Consider the following 16,700-nt stretch of genomic DNA (forward strand, 5'->3'; position numbering starts at 1 on the left):
TGATGTAAGGATGATTTTGTAGTAGTCTTGATGTAAGGATGATTTTGTAGTAGTCTTGACGTAAGGATGTTTTTGTAGTAGTCTTGATGTAAGGATGATTTTGTAGTAGTCTTGACGTAAGGATGTTTTTGTAGTAGTCTTGATGTAAGGATGATTTTGTAGTAGTCTTGACGTAAGGATGTTTTTGTAGTAGTCTTGATGTAAGGATGATTTTGTAGTAGTCTTGACGTAAGGATGTTTTTGTAGTAGTCTTGATGTAAGGATGATTTTGTAGTAGTCTTGACGTAAGGATGTTTTTGTAGTAGTCTTGATGTAAGGATGATTTGTAGTAGTCTTGATGTAAGGATGATTTTGTAGTAGTCTTGACGTAAGGATGTTTTGTAGTAGTCTTGATGTAAGGATGTTTTTGTAGTAGTCTTGATGTAAGGATGATTTTGTAGTAGTCTTGACGTAAGGATGATTTTGTAGTAGTCTTGACGTAAGGATGTTTTTGTAGTAGTCTTGATGTAAGGATGATTTTGTAGTAGTCTTGACGTAAGGATGTTTTTGTAGTAGTCTTGATGTAAGGATGTTTTGTAGTAGTCTTGATGTAAGGATGATTTGTAGTAGTCTTGATGTAAGGATGATTTTGTAGTAGTCTTGACGTAAGGATGTTTTTGTAGTAGTCTTGATGTAAGGATGATTTTGTAGTAGTCTTGACGTAAGGATGTTTTTGTAGTAGTCTTGATGTAAGGATGATTTTGTAGTAGTCTTGACGTAAGGATGTTTTTGTAGTAGTCTTGATGTAAGGATGATTTTGTAGTAGTCTTGACGTAAGGATGTTTTTGTAGTAGTCTTGATGTAAGGATGATTTTGTAGTAGTCTTGACGTAAGGATGTTTTTGTAGTAGTCTTGATGTAAGGATGTTTTGATCAGGATTGTATGCTGCCGATTCCAGCATCGGGCAATACCGATACCAGTACGGATCTCATTTATTAACTGTACATTTTTCATTGCATGTATGGTGAGTGCTATTGACAGTTTAACAATATCAACACAATATTTTTACCAGTTCCTTAGTTTTCTATTATTACAAATCAATCAATAACTCAATCAAAGTTTATTTTTATAGTCCTTAATCACAAGTGTCAGAACGACTCAGTTCCCATATCAGGGCAAGAAAAAACTCAACCCAATGGGGGTTTGAGAAAAACTATCTACTACTCATTTGAATATTAGTTTTTTTTTGTCGTCAAATGATTCCGTGTCCTGGGAATCATACCTGAATTTGTAAAAATGAACAAAAACAACAAAAAATTATTTTGAGAAAATCGAAATATTGACTTAATCACTCTAGTATCGATCATATACTGATACTACTTACGGTGTCGACACCACCAATTTCTGGATGGATCCGCCCTCTTCTGACGTGTCGTGTACTGACAGTGACAATGCTGACACGCCAACAGTTGTTGTTCTATTATCCTCTCTATAATTATTATTAATCTACTTCCTGCTATAACGTACTTTCAACGACACTTAGACTTCTTAGTGTTGTTTGAAGCTAGCTTAGTGGTTAGCATGCCTGCTCCCGGTTAGCTGTCAGTGTGTAACAGGTTTAGCCTGGTACTCCAGTGATAATAATACATAAAATACTAAGAAATTGTAGTTTATTTGCAGTAATGGAGGTGATTAAGTAAGAACCAAATCCCGTCAGGAGTACCAAGTACCAACTCAAGCACTTGGTGGGCAAACAGGCATACGGTATTTGTAGTAGACTGCCTTGAGGTAACATTGCAATTTCCCATGCCAACAAAGCAACCACGCCTGACGCTCAAAAGTAAGGCTTGACTTTTCTAGCTAGCTCAATGCTAGTTTATATTGTATACACCATATACATGCTACTGATTAGCATTGGTGATTTTACAAGGCGGTTTTAGCACCTCCAAATTTGGTAATGAAAACTATAACATATACGTTATAATCAAACAGCTGGTGTGTAATAAACACAATGCTTACAGTATAAACACTTTGTAGGGCTCAACAAAAGATGATTCCCCAGGTACAGGGAATTTGTATAGTATCAATTCAAATGGGAACAGTATCAATCCCTACTCCAGTCAAACATCTGATCTGTGGTGCAGGGGTTCTTAACCTTTTTGACCTCAAGGCCCAACTTTTCCACTACAGGGGGGCCCGGGACCCACTCAAATATTAACAGTGAATTTGTTTCTTTATTTTCTGTATTTGTTTCCTGTCCCGGGCTCTTATTTCTGTTCACTTACTGTCTGGATATACCACTCTTCCCCGAGCACGGTTTCCCTCACCTGTCACCGATTGGCAACCTGAGCTCACCTGTTCGTGGTTGTCAATTAGGCTTCCTTTTAAGCCAGCCTGCACTGCAGTCAGGACTGGAAAATGTAATGTCTGTTGCATGCTACCTGTGTTATCCTGCTTGTTTTGCTGATCATGCACTTTCGTGTGCTCTAATTAAATCTCTTGCGTCTTGAGGTCACAACTACCGCAGCAATTTGTGATCGCGACAGAAATATAGAAATCTTACTCCTTAGTAAAAATATAGAAATACCCAGGTTAAGAACCACTGTTCTAAGTAAAACATTTCAAAAAATGTTTGTGTATGACATTTTGACAAAAAATTGCATTTGTGTCAAACTCTTGTCCTCTTTTTTTTTTAGTTAATTTGAATTTTGTAAACAGTTAATATATGGCGATTAATCACAATACAAAGTGGGATTAGTCTGATTTTAAAAATGAAACGATTGACAGCAGAAATTCAAACTCAAACTGGCTGTTCATCAGCTGATCATAAGTTTAAAACTAGGTTAACAAACCTTAAATCGGCACTAAAATCTGTCTTGTATGTAATTTTCTTTCAGACAGGACCTTCTGATGACAAAGGCAAGAATTTCTGTCCTTGATCGCGCTCTGGATTTTAGCACCCAATCTTATTTGTACGAGCCAGAGTCTGACCCGCAGCGAGAGAAAAGCGAAGAAGAACAAATTTAAGAACCAAGGAAAAGGGTTAGTTAGCTTTCTTTTTCAATTCCTTTCAGTCCAAAAAAATTCAATAGGTCAAGGCTATTCAACAGACGGCCTGGGTACAACTCAATACCGGCCCCCGAGTTCAGTTCAAAACTTGGGAGACAAACATTTTTGCTGTAAAATCCTAAAACACTAGAGTGCTCCTGTTGTGTAGAGCAGTGGTCCCCAACCTTTTTGTAACTGCGGACAGGTCAACGCTTGAAAATTTGACCCACGGACCGGGGGGGAATGTTTTGGTTTTTTTTGTCATAAAAAAATACAATCATGTGTGCTTACGGACTGTCTCCCTGCAGACTGTATTGATCTATATTGATATATAATGTAGGAACCAGAAATATTAATAACAGAAAGAAACAACCCTTTTGTGCGAATGAGTGTGAATGAGAGTAAATGGGGGAGTGAGGTTTTTTGGGTTGGTGCACTAATTGTAAGTGTATCTTGTGCTTTTTATGTTGATTTAATAAAAAAAATAAAAATAAAAATAATTTTTTTTTAAATTTAATTTTTTTTTTAATTTCTTGTGCGGCCCGGTACCAATCGATCCACGGACCGGTACCGGGCCGCGGCCCATAGGTTGGGGACCACTGGTGTAGAGGAACTTGGACCACTGTAAACACATTAGCAGATCCTTGCATTGACATTTTAACCTTGCTAGCAAACATAGAACACTGGGGTCCAAACTTGTTTTTTATATAACTGAGGTCCAAACTTGTGATTTACATAACTGAGGCGTCCCTCAAGCACCCTTTTAAGTCCTATCCATTTTTGGCAGTTACAATTTTTTTTCGTAGTATGATTCGCATAATTAAGGTGTTGCTGCAGCTCGTTTACTTCAGATACAGTCAGTAGTCATTTGTTCAACGTCTTCTGTTATACTAGTGGTGTTCCTCAAGGTTCCACTTTAGGTCCTCTCTTTTCCATCATTTGGGCTATTCAACTAGTGGTCTGCGAGTTCAGCTAAAAAAAACTTGTGGGAAACCAGATTTTTAAAAACTGTAGAGTGCTGCTTTAACTCAGACAAACCGAATAGACAAAAATCCAATGTTTGCTGTGAATAACGTTAAAGTAATTCCACGGAATATACAAAATAAGATTACTCTGACCCCCAGGCCTCGGTCCTTAGCTTGCTGGAAATTTGGCCCCCAATTCTACTTAGTTGTATATTCCTGCTGTAAGTATTATAATGTCTGTCTGTCCTGTCTGAAAAGTATGAGGAATAGTGTGTGTGAGAGAAAAACATTTCAGTTGTTTATGTGAGAGCATTTCAGTAGTGTGTATAAGAGTGTTCCAGTAGTGTGTATGAGAGTGTTTCAGTAGTGTGTGTGAGGGAAAAACATTTCAGTTGTTTATGTGAGAGCATTTCAGTAGTGTGTATTAGAGTGTTTCAGTAGTGTGTATGAGAGTGTTTCAGTAGTGTGTGTGAGGGAAAAACATTTCAGTTGTTTATGTGAGAGCATTTCAGTAGTGTGTATAAGAGATAATTCTGAATAATGTCGATAACGGACCCTCATAGTCCATCCATCCATCCATTTTCTACCGCTTATTCTTTTTTGGGGTCGCGGGGGGCGCTGGAGCCTATCTCAGCTACAATCGGGCGGAAGGCGGGGTACACCCTGGACAAGTCGCCACCTCATCGCAGGGCCAACACAGATAGACAGACAACATTCACACTCACATCCACACACTAGGGCCAATTTAGTGTTGCCAATCAACCTATCCCCAGGTGCATGTCTTTGGAGGTGGGAGGAAGCCGGAGTACCCGGAGGGAACCCACGCAGTCACGGGGAGAACATGCAAACTCCACACAGAAAGATTGAACCCAAGACTACTCAGGACCTTCGTATTGTGAGGCAGATGCACTAACCCCTCTGCCACCCTCATAGTGTGAGAGAAAAACCTTTCAGTTGTTTATATGAGAGCATTTCAGTAGTATGTACAAGAGTGTTTCAGTAGTGTCTATGAGAGTGTTTCAGTAGTGTGTGTGAGAGAAAAACATTCAGTTGTTTATGTGAGAGCATTTCAGTAGTATGTATAAGAGTGTTTCAGTAGTATGTATAAGAGTGTTTCAGTAGTGTGTGTGAGAGCAAAACATTTCAGTTGTTTATGTGAAATCATTTCAGTAGTGTATGTAAGAGGTAATTCTGAATAATGTCCCGAACATCCCCTCATAGAAAAGACTAAGTAACCTGTTTATATCTCATCTACACGTAGTCCGGTTAAGCTGATGCTACATTGCTAACGTAGCATTACATTTGACAATCGAGTTATTTATTAATAGTTATATAGCGCAGTGCAGATAAGAAAGACTGTTTAAATGTAATACAAAATGCTAACAAACAACGTATGCTAAACCTTGACTATTTAACTACATTTACCAGTACTTGCAATTGTAAATATCAGTGGTCAGGAGGAGGCTACATGCTAATGCATCATTACAAATTGTCAAGTATCTACTGTTACGGGACTTACTGGGGACTGCGTAGCGCGGTTGGGAGAGTGGCCGTGCCATCAACCTGAGGATTCCTGGTTCGATCCCCACCTTCTACCAACCTAGACATGTCTGTTGTGTCCTTGAGCAAAACACTTCACCCTTGCTCCTGATGGGTCGTATACGAGTATAATCTATTTACCATAACCCATTTACTGCTTCATTGTTGGGTCCCTGTTTGGTCACTGTTGGGTCTGCGAAACGACTAAATGTAGTTTTGGGTAAGTCCTTCTGTATATTTCCCACCGGACCAAGACGAGTGTCAATGTTTTGCATAATATGACCCTTTTAAAAGGTCCTGAGGGCTATGGGACAACAAAAGGTAAAAAAATGGTTTGGACTTTCTCTGTCCAACAACTTTGCCCTGCAGACTTACGAGTCGAGGTAGGTGATGAAAGAGAAAAATAGATGGTCATGGTGTGATTGATAGGAAGAGGATGTATTAGATTTTTTTCACTGTTTCAGCATTATTTATCTCAGGTGAACACATCGAGGCTCAATCATAACGCCAATTGTCCATACGTGTCCACTGATGCACCCTCAGCGATCAATACCGCCTCGGAGGAGCAAACGTGCTCTGTGGTATATTTGCATGATAAATAACCTTTTATAGTTTCTCTTCAACACGAGTGTCGTGCGAGTAAAACTGATAAATGGATGATTGATACTTCACGGTGGTAAAAATGGTTTGTGTAGTCCTTCTAGTGAGACGCTTGTGGGGAAAGATGGAGCGCGCGCGGTGGATGTTACTGCTCGGATCAATACATCAGAGCCGGGAGCAGCTGTCAGGAAGCATTGTGAGTTTGTCCGTGCGCGTGTGTGTGTGCGCGCGCGCGTGTGTGTGTGTGTGTGATAACATTTGACAGTCATTAGACTTCAATCAGGCCTCCTGCCCACCAAACTGAAAGGGAAACAACATGGCATCGCATGAATCTGCTGGACACACACACACACACACGCATACACGTACGCACACACACATATAAGTATGCGCTAAGAAAGATGGCAACCAGAGGGATGGCCTACAGTCTGCCACCTCTGATGACATGAACAGGAACCCTAACTGACACCAGCCTCTTTCTCTATGCCTGGAGGCGTACAGATTATAGCGGGGCGGCCAATGTCACATGCACACTGAGGGGTGGCCGCGGGCACATGCGCACACACACAGCATACTTGTCAACCTTGAGACCTCCGAATTCGGGAGATGGGGGGGGGTTGAGTTGTGGGGTGGGGGTTTGGTGGTAGCGGGTGTATATTGCAAGGGATTCTGGGTATTTGTTCTGTTGTGTTTATGTTGTGTTACGGTGCGGATGTTCTCCCGAAATGTGTTTGTCATTCTTGTTTGGTGTTGGTTCACAGTGTGGCGCATATTTGTAGCAGTGTTAAAGTTGTTTATACGGCCACCCTCAGTGTGACCTGTATGGCTGTTGATCAAGTATGTCTTGCAGTCAATTACATGTGTCTGTAAAAACCGCATACAACATGTGACTGGGCCGGCATGCTGTTTGTATGGAGAAAAAGCGGACGCGACGACAGGTTGTAGAGGACGCTAAAGGCAGTGCCATCACGGCACGCCCTCAATGTTGTTGTCCGGGTGAAAATCGGGAGAAATTCGGGAGAATGGATGCCCCGGGAGATTTTCGGGAGGGGCACTGAAATTCGTGAGTCTCCCGGAAAAATCGGGAGGGTTGGCAAGTATGACACACTGAGAACACTTTATTAGGCACACCGTCACAAGTACAGATTAAAAACGATTTCTACAATTATTCTACAATTTATCAACCGATTTAAACTGTTCCAAATTCAAAATGTTCATCTCACTCAGGGGATTTCGTCAGGGTGCGCAGCGTGGAGGGCGGCTTCAGAGACGTGACCTCAAGATGCAGCAGATGACAGGCAGGTGGTGAGTACAAAATAATATTCTTTAATAAATCAAAAGAAAACACACTCACGGGGGTTTAGGGGAAAAAACAACTAGGAATGAAACAAGAACAAAAGAAGGCGAGTGCAACGGAATCGCACACGACACAGGACATCTTTGTTTAAAGCGGTAGTTGGGTCGCAATCACGTGACCCAGAGGCACATTCGGGCTCTTGCAGGTTTCAGGCCATGGTCTAGAGCAGTGTTTTTCAATCACTGTGCCGCGGCAACACTCGGGGGTGGGCTCATGAGTTGCATGTTATTTGATTCAATCCAATCAGCAACACGAGGTGAAACGGACACGAGGATGACAAACAAGACACAAAAATCCAAAGTTTGTGTGGAGATCTTTACAAATAGGAGACGTATTATCTTTACCTTAAGAAGAGCAGGCACACTTCCTCACGCTTTCTCTAAAATCGAAGAATAATTTGCATTGGCCAGCTTCTGTTTATCTTTAGTGAACTATTTGTACATTTTAAATCATTGCACAAGGAGTGATATTATTTCTTTGTTTGTAGAGGCTGTGTACATTTTTATTTCATTGGAAAATGTTAATCGTATATGTGTTAAAATCACTTGGTTTAATGTATGTGTTTATGTTTGCTCTGCTGTTCTGTTTAAGACAATCAACGACTAAATGGACTCTCAAGACAATTTAAAGGACAACCAAGCAAAAAACAATGAATATAATGTTTATGCCGGCTTGGATGTTGGATGATTTAGTGCAAATTATTGTATAAATTAGTAAACAAAGTGGTAAAAGTACAAGTGGTGTGACTCATTTCCTGCTTAATTGCAACTAACCCAAAACAGGGGGATATATTTAGTTATTTCAAATGATATTGCACTGAATAATTAAAAGTACAGTTAAAAGTACAACCATTGACTACAAATGTTTATTTTAAATATCAACTGCTATTGTAGAGCCAAGAGGTTAATTACATTTAATTAAAAAATAGTCTGGATTTTTACAGAAGAGGTGAGGGGAGGAGTGAGCAGCAGCGGTGGCCGCGCTCGGGAATAATTTTGGTGATTTAACCTCCAATTCCAACCCTTGATGCTGAGTGCCAAGCAGGGAGGTAATGGGTCCCATTTTTATAGTCTTTGGTATGACTCACGACCTGCCAATCTCAGGGAGGACACTCTAACCACTTTTTAGTTCTCCTTTTAAAAAACTACATCCGTAGGAATTTTAGGCAGTCGGGAGTAATATGTGTATATATGAGACAATGCTTGTGCTGTTTTAGGTTGAAATGCAAATGTAAAACTATCCATCTTGTACATCCATAAGAAGCGTCCCGCCTTTCTGCCCGTGTGGGGTGTGGTCTCTCGCTGGCTTGGGGTCTGGCTGTCCCCTGCTTTTCTCGTGCCTTGTCCTCTGCCGGGTGCGTCTGTCTGCGGCCTGCTGCTGACCCTTGCGGGTGGCGTGGTGGGCCGGGCTCTGGGGTTCCTGTCGCTGGCCGGCTTGGCTGCGTGGGGGCGGTGGTCCCTGGTTCCATGGGCACCACACCTACTGTTTGTGGGTTGGGCTCTCGGGGAGGCTGGGGCCGTACTCTGGCTCCCACGCACACAGGGAGTCAAATATATTGTACATACAAATTCACATATACTCACATACATACATACATACATACATACATAGGAATCTACGCTCCCACATACATACACAAATGCAGTACATATTTACATACTCAAAGTTCGCACATTTATTATACAAACATACACATACTGTACACATACATTCACTGTACAAACATACATATATACATACTGTACATATACATTCACTGTACAAACATACACATACACATACTGTACATATACATTCACTGTACAAACATACATATACACATTCTGTACATATACATTCACTGTACAAATATACATATACACATACTGTACATATACATTCACTGTACAAACACAGATAGACATTCTGTACATATACAAGTACATATGCATACATACACTCATGCACGTAATCACGTTTCATCAAACATATATTAACGTTGTTGCCCTAGGGTAAACTGGGTATAACACATGGCACACTGACAAAGCTTAACCTACTGTTACTATAACAAGCTACAAGGTTAATGTAGGTTGCTTCTCTTTCTTCCCCTCCATTTTTCTGCATTCTTTTGTATCTCTAGTTATCATTACGTATATGTATTGTTGCATTTGAACAACTGTTTTTATTGGTATTGTTCATTATCAATAGCGCTAATTCTATTGGTATTTGTATTGCTTCATTTGTAGTGTAATAATGCTCATTGTCATTTCTGTATTCTTTTTTATTTTCCGCTAACTGCTTATTTGCTATCACTTTTACCATCATATTTGTACATGTCGTATTTGCTGATGTTGCTCTATTGTTGTTGTTGTGTTTGCTGTTGTTGTTTTTGTCTCTCTGTCTAATCCCCCTCTTGTCCCCACAATTTCCCCCTCTGTCTTCTTTTTTTTCTCTTTCTATCCCCTCCTGCTCCGGCCCGGCTGCATCAAATGATAATATAAATACATTTAATAAAAGTCAAATACAAATAAGGCAACAAGAGAAGTATCCTACACTTCTCTTTTGTAAAGTAAATGTGAACAGCCGATATGGGCATCTACAAACCCCGTTTCCATATGAGTTGGGAAATTGTGTTAGATGTATATATAAATGGAATACAATGATTTGCAAATCATTTTCAACCCATATTCAGTTGAATATGCTACAAAGACAACATATTTGATGGTCAAACTGATAAACATTTTTTTTTTTTTTGCAAAAAAAACAACTTTAGAATTTGATGCCAGCAACACGTGACAAAGAAATTGGGAAAGGTGGCAATAAATACTGATAAAGTTGAGGAATGCTCATCAAACACTTATTTGGAACATCCCACAGGTGAACAGGCAAATTGGGAACAGGTGGGTGCCATGATTGGGTATAAAAGAGACCCCCGGACTGTTGAACAACTTAAGCTGTACATCAAGCAAGAATGGGAAAGAATTCCACCTAAGAAGCTTAAAAAATGTGTCTCCTCAGTTCCCAAATGTTTACTGTGTGTTGTTAAAAGGAAAGGCCATGTAACACAGTGGTGAACATGCCCTTTCCCAACTACTTTGGCACTAGTTGCAGCCATGAAATTCTAAGTTAATTATTATTTGCAAAAAAAAATAAAGTGTATGAGTTTGAACATCAAATATCTTGTCTTTGGAGTGCATTCAATTGAATATGTGTTGAAAAGGATTTGCAAATCATTGTATTCCGTTTATATTTACATCTAACATAATTTCCCAACTCATGTGGAAACGGGGTTTGTACATCAACTATATGATTTGCCTGAGAAGCTGGACAGGACAAAAAAAAAAAAAAAAGAAGCATGAGAAAGTGGTGCTTGAGGGGAAAGATGAAAAAGCATGGCGACTGAACTGGAAAAATAAGACTTCCCTTTTTAGAAGAGTTTCTTGGGTATGCATAAGTTGTGAATAGCTTTCATAAAATGTCCAATCATACATGAACCCGGTGCACCCGGTCTTTTGCATATAGCAGAACTAAGTGCAGTCTAGTTGGAAACAATTGAAATCTGGAGGCACTCGAAAACTTAACGCCTCTGATTGTTAATCAAGCCGGGTTTTATTTCTGTTCATTTACAACCAGGGCTCTTTTTGCTTTCAGTTCATTATTATAGTATCAAGGAATCATTAAAGCGACGCTGTCTAGACAGTCAAATATCACAACTATGATAGCCAACAATCCTAACATGGATCAACTTGTAAACCTCCCCTACGTAATCCTGAATTCTGTCAAGACAACTCATGCGTTATTCATTAAGAAAATAAAGGAAAAGTCACATCTTGCAAATCCACACGCACTTTCAATTAAATCTGTTGTCCCACGCAAGTCATTGCTTCATAATCCTAAGCAACAATGGCATCTAAAAGAGCCTCGGTGAAGATAATGACATCAGTTTGACGCCAGAATTAAATAGCTGATTCACGCCCTGCGTGCTGACTCACAGTGTACACACTGCATAGTGTCACCGACCAACACAAAGGCGACACGGTGCGGTATTGATGACTTATCTGCAGTCGGCGCAAACAAAACACGGCGTAATAGGCAAACAACCGCAGCGCCATTATCACTCCTCTGCAGAGTGCTCGCCAACTTGCTATCTCTGCCCTTTTGTCACACGTGGTGTTATTATGCGCTTCCTGCACACAGCGGCGACATGGAATTAGACTTCAAAAGTACGGAAGGTGTCCGAGTGACTGCCATTCCCTCCCTTGCCATCGAATCCTGCCCTCTATCAAACTTGCTTTCAATCAAACACCATCCACTCTCTGCGTCATGTGATCCCTCACTTTTGCGATGGTCATAATAATCATTAATTGAGCGATCAATATTTAATGTACCTGCAACCAGCAGAGCTACACAAAACAAATATAATAACAATTAAAACCATCTGTTTCCCACTTGTCCAGGGTGTACCCCGCCTTCCGCCCGAATGCAGCTGAGATAGGCTCCAGCGCCCCCCGCCACCGCAAAAGGGACAAGCGGTAGAAAATGGATGGATGGATGTTTCCCACCAACATTCTCTAAAAGTACTAACCAAAAATGTGTTTTTGGTTTTATATTTGTATTATTTTCATAACAAATACAAATATATATTAATATCAGTAAATATAAAAATACAATTATAATATTAAATTGTAGGGTAATAATGATATATATTAATCAATTAATTTGATAAATTATTTAAAAAAATATAAAAATGTCCTTTAGATTTTTCCAACAATTAAAAAAAAAAAACACAAAAAAACCCCTCATTTTACAAAATCAAATATGGAGTGTGCCTCTTTTTGTTTTGTTTTTGCCCAAAATCCTAATCAAATAAATACTGTATTTTCCAGACTAAGGCAGCACGGTGGAAGAGGGGTTAGTGCATCTGCCTCACAATACGAAGGTCCTGAGTAGTCGTGAGTTCAATCCCGGGATCTTTCTGTGTGGAGTTTGCATGCTCTCCCCGTGACTGCGTGGGTTCCCTCCAGGTACTCCAGCTTCCTCCCACCTCTAAAGACATGCACCTGGGGATAGGTTGATTGGCAACACTAAATTGGCCCTGGTGTGTGGATGTGAGTGTGAATGTTGTCTGTCTATCTGTGTTGGCCCTGCGATGAAGTGGCGACTTGTCCAGGGTGTACCCCGCCTTCCGCCCGAATGCAGCTGAGATAGGCTCCAGCGCCCCCCGGCACCCCAAAAGGGACAAGTGGTAGAAAATGGATGGATGGATGTTTCCCACCAACATTCTCTAAAAGTACTAACTGAAAATGTGTTTTTGGTTTTATATTTGTATTATTTTCATAAAAAATACAAATATATATTAATATCAGTAAATATAAAAATACAATAATAATATTAAATTGTAGGGTAATAATGATATATATTATTCAATTAATTTAATTTAAAAAAATATAAAAATGTCCTTTAGATTTTTCCAACAATTCTAAAAAAAAAACACAAAAAAAACCCCTCATTTTACAAAATCAAATATAGAGTGCGCCTCTTTTTGTTTTGTTTTTGCCCAAAATCCTAATCAAATAAATACTGTATTTTCCAGACTAAGGCAGCACGGTGGAAGAGGGGTTAGTGCATCTACCTCACAATACGAAGGTCCTGACTAGCCCTGAGTTCAATCCTGGGCTCGGGATCTTTCTGTGTGGAGTTTGCATGTTCTCCCCGTGACTGCGTGGGTTCCCTCCGGGTACTCCGGCTTCCTCCCACCTCCAAAGACATGCACCTGGGGATAGGTTGATTGGCAACACTAAATTGGCCCTAGTGTGTGGATGTTGTCTGTCTATCTGTGTTGGCCCTGCGATGAGGTGGCGACTTGTCCAGGGTGTACCCCGCCTTCCGCCCGATTGTAGCTGAGATAGGCTCCAGCGCCCCCCGCGACCCCGTAGGGAATAAGCAGTAGAAAATGGATGGATGGATTTACAGACTACAAGGCAGACTTAAAATCATTTTCTTTTCTCAAAACTCGACAGTGCGATTTATAACCCGGTGCTCCTTATGTACGGAATATTTCTGGTTTTGCTTATCGGCCTCGAAGCTATTTTATTTGGTACATGGTGTAATAATATGTGTGACCAGTAGATGGAAGTCAAACATAAGAAATATGTTTCGACTGCAATATGATGGCAATATGACTCAAGTGAACAACACCAATATTTTATATGTTTTATAATATGACTCCTTTAATGCGCCCTATAATCCGGTGCGCCTTATATATGAAAAAAGATCAAAAATAGACCATTCATCAGCAGTGCGCCTTATAATCCGTTTTTACGAAATAAAACCTTTGTTCTATAACTATTGTCAATCTTAAAATCATTTGCAAAATCTCATGAATATTCCACTGGATTCCTCTGTCTTGTGCTTTATTTTTTTATTTATTCTTAAATACTAAGAAGCATGTACGGAAAGTAATGATAATGTTTGCACTCCCATCTAAAAAACATTCACAGAACCGGAAAGTGCATTTCCACTTGTATTCTATAGTTCTGTAGAGTTATTCTACATATTTTCTGTGACAAACCTTTGGAGTCCAATTTTTGCACAAACTATCACTGACACACGTTTTTAGCCACCAGACTTTCGGGTGTTTCAGAGTTCTAACATCCTTGTTCAAACGCTTTTTTCTGTCCATCCAAATTCCTGAGGAGGCGCTTTTGTCAGTTTCTTTGTTTTATCCACTCCCAAGCTGTCATGGAAGTACCTTGTTCAAGTTAATTAAGACGCCAATCTCGTGCCATGGAATTTACTTTAAATGAGACTCTGCGCCGTCTGCGTCAATTACACCGTGACTGAGCTGATTGTTGTGACAAAGAGGCGTAATAAAGCGGTCACTTGCTTTGATGAAGGATGTGTCATTAAGAGGCATATCCTATGTTTTATTTGTACTCAAGATGAAATAATTGACAGAATTATGATGATTGCTGATTGGTTCCATTTATGAAATGTGTTTAAGATGACTAACAGATCCCCTAATAGCCTCTATTTCTTACTGTACAGGGAAACTTTAAGGACCAGGATTGTGAATCAGTCTTAATCTGTAATTCATTCAGATTTAGTGTATTCAGAATATTATATATAGCAACAGAACCAATGTTGTGTTGTAACAGAGCAAACAGCTGATTGTAAACAAAAGTACAAACCCCGTTTTCATATGAGTTGGGAAATTGTGTTAGATGTAAATATAAACGGAATACAATGATTTGCAAATCATTTTCAACCCATATTCAGTTGAATATGCTACAAAGACAACATATTTGATGTTCAAACTGATAAACTTTTTTTTTTTTTGCAAATAATCATTAACTTTAGAATTTGATGCCAGCAACACGTGACAAAGAAGTTGGGAAAGGTGTCAATAAATACTGATAAAGTTGAGGAATGCTCATAAAACACTTATTTGTAACATCCCACAGGTGAACAGGCAAATTGGGAACAGGTGGGTGCCATGATTGGGTATAAAAGTAGATTCCATGAAATGCTCAGTCATTCACAAACAAGGATGGGGCGAGGGTCACCACTTTGTCAACAAATATGTGAGTAAATTGTTGAACAGTTTAAGGAAAACCTTTCTCAACCAGCTATTGCAAGGAATTTAGGGATTTCATCATCTACGGTCCGTAATATCCTCAAAGGGTTCAGAGAATCTGGAGAAATCACTGCACGTAAGCAGCTAAGCCCGTGACCTTCAATCCCTCAGGCTGTACTGCATCAACAAGCGACATCAGTGTGTAAAGGATATCACCACATGGGCTCAGGAACATTTCAGAAACCCACTGTCAGTAACTACAGTTGGTCGCTACATCTGTAAGTGCAAGTTAAAACTCTCCTATGCAAGGCGAAAACCGTTTATCAACAACACCCAGAAACGCCGTCGGCTTTGCTGGGCCTGAGCTCATCTAAGATGGACTGATACAAAGTGGAAAAGTGTTCTGTGGTCTGCCGAGTCCACGTTTCAAATTGTTTTTGGAAACTGTGGACGTCGTGTCCTCCGGACCAAAGAGGAAAAGAACCATCCGGATTGTTATTGGCGCAAAGTTGAAAAGCCAGCATCTGTGATGGTATGGGGGTGTATTAGTGCCCAAGACATGGGTAACTTACACATCTGTGAAGGCGCCATTAATGCTGAAAGGTACATACAGGTTTTGGAGCAACATATGTTGCCATCCAAGCAACGTTACCATGGACGCCCCTGCTTATTTCAGCAAGACAATACCAAGCCACGTATTACATCAACATGGCTTCTTAGTAAAAGAGTGCGGGTACTAGACTGGCCTGTCTGTAGTCCAGACCTGTCTCCCATTGAAAATGTGTGGCGCATTATGAAGCCTAAAATACCACAACGGAGACCCCCGGACTGTTGAACAACTTAAGCTGTACATCAAGCAAGAGTGGGAAAGAATTCCACCTGAGAAGCTTAAAAAATGTGTCTCCTCAGTTCCAAAACGTTTACTGAGTGTTGTTAAAAGGAAAGGCCATGTAACACAGTGGTGAACATGCCCTTTCCCAACTACTTTGGCACGTGTTGCAGCCATGAAATTCTAAGTTAATTATTATTTGCAAAAAAAAAAAAAGATTATGAGTTTGAACATCAAATATCTTGTCTTTGTAGTGCATTCAACTGAATATGGGTTAAAAATGATTTGCAAATCATTGTATTCCGTTTATATCTACATCTAACACAATTTCCCAACTCATATGGAAACGGGGTTTGTACGATACACATGAATTTCACACCGGCAGCTGAGCAGCGAACATTTTATAGAGAATACAGAGGGTGCACATTCGAACACTGCCACTTTGTGGAGTTAAGAAAAGCAGCACTGGGAGGTTGCCTACAGCCACAGCTAATTATGCTAATGTTTTTGTAAATTAGAGACCCGGCGATTATTTGCATGCTCCTAGCCTCCATAGGAGAATCAACGCAACATTCAAGTGAGGCATTTATGCTACAAAGATGTCACTGTGTTTACATTTAACCCTTGTGCATGTGCAACCTCAAGATTGACGATATATACACTTACTCACATGAAAGTGTTGTAAATCAGCAATAAATTAATATTGTAACGCTTGAAATGTTTGACCAACTTCACAGCCATCTATTGATCTACATGTTTTATTTATTGTTTTGTTTTATGTTTTTGTTTAAAAACAACTGTTTATAACGGCAAATGCAAAATGTGCAA

The 16,700-nt window shown here is 39.9% G+C and overlaps 1 protein-coding gene across 1 annotated transcript in view; it reads right to left on the minus strand.

The window, feature by feature from the left end:
* kctd16b (potassium channel tetramerization domain containing 16b) overlaps positions 1 to 16,700 on the minus strand; it is a 188,066-nt gene that overhangs the window by 31,599 nt on the left and 139,767 nt on the right. The gene's annotated exons all lie outside the window — the stretch shown is intronic.

Source organism: Nerophis lumbriciformis, linkage group LG09 (genome assembly GCF_033978685.3).
Source record: "Nerophis lumbriciformis linkage group LG09, RoL_Nlum_v2.1, whole genome shotgun sequence".
Taxonomy (NCBI): domain Eukaryota; kingdom Metazoa; phylum Chordata; class Actinopteri; order Syngnathiformes; family Syngnathidae; genus Nerophis; species Nerophis lumbriciformis.